The sequence below is a fragment of the Lissotriton helveticus genome, chromosome 5_1 (genome assembly GCF_964261635.1).
Source record: "Lissotriton helveticus chromosome 5_1, aLisHel1.1, whole genome shotgun sequence".
Taxonomy (NCBI): Eukaryota; Metazoa; Chordata; class Amphibia; order Caudata; family Salamandridae; genus Lissotriton; species Lissotriton helveticus.
In genome coordinates, this window is record NC_136065.1 from 1,651,408,059 (window position 1) to 1,651,411,581 (window position 3,523).

A 3,523-nucleotide genomic window follows, 5' to 3' on the forward strand; every position below is an offset into this window, starting at 1 on the left:
CTTGAGCTCCGGCCGGCCAGCCACGGGGTGCGCGAGCCCCCTGTCGCGCAGGCCACCAGAGGGTCCGGGTGCTGGGGACGGGGCTCCACTGGGTCCGGGGAGGCTCTCCCCAGCCTGGCTAGGGTTCGGAAGGTGGGACCGGACCCGGGGCTTGAACTCCATCTGGCCAGGCCCCGAGGGTGCTGGTACCCCTCCGTCCTGCAATCCGGCCGGGGGTCCGGGGCGCCCGGGACGGAGGTTCCACCGGGGCCCGGGGAGGCTCTCCCCAGCCTGGCTAGGGTTCAGAAGGTGGGACCGGACCCGGGGCTTGAACTCCATCTGGCCAGGCCCCGAGGGTGGTGGAGCCCCCTGTCCCGCAGGCCACCAGTGGGTACGGGCGCTGGGGACGGGGCTCCACCGGGGCCTGGGGAGGCTCTCCCCAGCCTGGCTAGGGTTCGGAAGGTGGGACCGGACCCGGGGCTTGAACTCCATCTGGCCAGGCCCCGAGGGTGCTGGAGCCCCCTGTCCCGCAGGCCACCAGTGGGTCTGGGCGCTGGGGACGGGGCTCCACCGGGGCCCGGGGAGGCTCTCCTCAGCCTGGCTAGGGTTCGGAAGGTGGGACCGGACCCGGGGCTTGAACTCCATCTGGCCAGGCCCCGAGGGTGCTGGAGCCCCCTGTCCCGCAGGCCACCAGTGGGTCCGGGTGCTGGGGACGGGGCTCCACCGGTTCCCGGGGAGGCTCCCCCCAGCCTGGCTAGGGTTCGGAAGGTGGGACCGGACCCGGGGCTTGAACTCCATCTGGCCAGGCCCCGAGGGTGCTGGTACCCCTCTGTCCAGCAATCCGGCCGGGGGTCCGGGGCGCCCGGGACGGAGGGTCCACCGGGGGCCCAGGGGAGGCTCTCCCCGGCCCGGCCTAGGGTTCGGAAAGCCGGGACTGGGGCCGGGGACCGGGCCCGGGGCTTGAGCCTCGTCCGGCAGGGCCCAGTGGTGCGGGAATCTCCCCTCCGTCCTGCAAGCCGGCCGGGGGCTTCCTTCCTCCAGGCCAACTGCATGTCAAATTGCCCAGGACGGGCTCCATGGCTCCTGGGCAGTCGTCCCCCGGGCGTCCGGGGCTCCATCCAGGCTGACGGCATGGAAAAGTGCCCAGGACAGGCTCCATGCGTCCCGGGCATTCATCCCCCGGGCGTCCGGGGCTCCATCTAGGCTGACGGTATGGAAGAGTGCCCAGGTCGGGCTCCATGGTTTTCACGGTGGTCCTCCCCTGGGTGTCTGGGGGCTCCAGGCCAAATGCATGGAAAAGTACCCAGGACGGGCTCCATGCGTCCCGGGCATTCGTCCCCCGGGCGTCCGGGGCTCCATCCAGGCTGACGGCATGACAGAGTGCCCGGGTCGGGCTCCATGGGTCCCGGGCAGCCCTCCCCCGGGCGTCCGGGGCTCCCACCGCCAGGCCGACGGCATGTCAAAGTGCCCAGGACGGGCTCCATGAGTCCGGGACAGTCCTCCCCCGGGCGTCTGGGACACCCATCTCCAGGAGGCCAACGGCATTGGCAAAGTACCCAGGACGGGCTCCATGGGTCCCGGGCAGACCTCCCTCGGGCGTCCGGGGCACCCATCTCCATGAGGCCAACGGCATTGGCAAAGTACCCAGGACGGGCTCCATGGGTCCCGGGCAGACCTCCCCCGGGCGTCCGGGGCACCCATCTCCACGAGGCCAACGGCATTGGCAAAGTACCCGGGAAGGGCTCCATGGGTTCCGGGTAGACCTCCCCCGGGCGTCCGGGGCACCCATCTCCACGAGGCCAACGGCATTGGCAAAGTACCCGGGAAGGGCTCCATGGGTCCCGGGTAGACCTCCCCCGGGCGTCCGGGGCACCCATCTCCATAAGGCCAACGGCATTGGCAAAGTACCCAGGACGGGCTCCATGGGTCCCGGGCAGACCTCCTCCCGGGCGTCCGGGGCTCCCACCTCCAGGCCGACGGAATGTCAAAGTACCCAGGACGGGCTCCATGGGTCCCGGGCAGCTTCCCCCGGGCGTCCGGGGCACCCACCTCCAGGCCGACGGCATGTCAAAGTACCCAGGACAGGCTCCACGGGTCCCGGGCATTCCTCCCCCAGGTCGTCCGGGCCCTAGAGCTCCGGTGGTCCAACCTGCGCCTGAGGCCCAGCCGGGGTCCAAGAGCCCTGCCTTGCGTGGGCAGGCAGTCAGGAACCCTACCGCGAAGGCTTGGGATGGATGGGGAGCTGGGAGTCCTTTCGATCCCGGCCCTCTGGTCGCCCGCGATGCTTTCCAATGGGGCGACCAGATGGCCGGGCTTCCCTGGAAGTCCCGATGAGGTGCCATTCGGCTCCCGGATCCCAGCTAGGGCTCCATGAGGTCGGGTTCTTTTACGCCTTGGGTCCCCTCTGTCACCTCGCGTTCACGGATTGCAAGAAAGGGGGGTAATTTCCCTCCGGATTACAAGGGGCAGGGTACGCCCGGACACCTCTCCAGGGCTGGTGGTTCTCTGCCCGGGGGACCAGATGAGATATGCCTGGGCAACACCTCCCCCGGGCGTCTGGGGGCTCCATTCTCCGGGCCAACGGCATGGCTCAATGCCCAGGACGGGCTCCACGTGTCCCGGACAGACCTCACCTGGGCGTCCGGGGCACCCATCTCCAGGAGGCCAACGGGATGGCAAAGTACCCGGGAAGGGCTCCACGGGTCCCGGGCAGCCTTCCCCCGGGCGTCCGGGGCTCCCACCTCCAGGCCGACGGCATGTCACACTGCCCAGGACGGGCTCCATGGGCCCCGGACAGACCTCCCCCGGGCGTCCGGGGCACCCATCTCCAGGAGGCCAACGGGATGGCAAAGTACCCGGGAAGGGCTCCACGGGTACCGGGCAGCCTTCCCCCGGGCGTCCAGGGCTCCCACCTCCAGGCCGACGGCATGTCACACTGCCCAGGACGGGCTCCATGGGCCCCGGACAGACCTCCCCCGGGCGTCCGGGGCACCCATCTCCAGGAGGCCAACGGGATGGCAGAGTAACCGGGAAGGGCTCCATGGGTCCCGGGCAGCCCTCCCCCGGGCGTCCAGGGCTCCCACCTCCAGGACGATGGCATGTCAAAGTGCCCAGGGCGGGCTCCACGGGCCCCGGGCAGCCCTCCCCCTGGGCGTTCGGGGCACACATCTCCAGGAGGCCAACGGCGTTGCAAAGTACCCGGAAAGGGCTCCACGGGTACCGGGCAGTCCTCCCCCCGGGCGTCCGGGGCACCCATCTCCATGAGGCCAACGGCATTGGCAAAGTACCCGGGAAGGGCTCCACGGGTCCCGACCAGGCTTCCCACGGGCGTCCCGGGCACCCTCCTCCAGGCCGACGGCATGTCAAAGTGTCCAGGACGGGCTCCATGGGTCCCGGGCAGCCCGCTCCCGGGCGTCCGGGGCTCCCACCTCCAGGCCGACGGCATGTCAAAGAGCCCAGGACGGGATCCACGGGTACCGGGCAGTCCTCCCCCGGGCGTCCGGGGCTCCCATCTCCAGGCCAACGGCATGGCTCAATGCCCAGG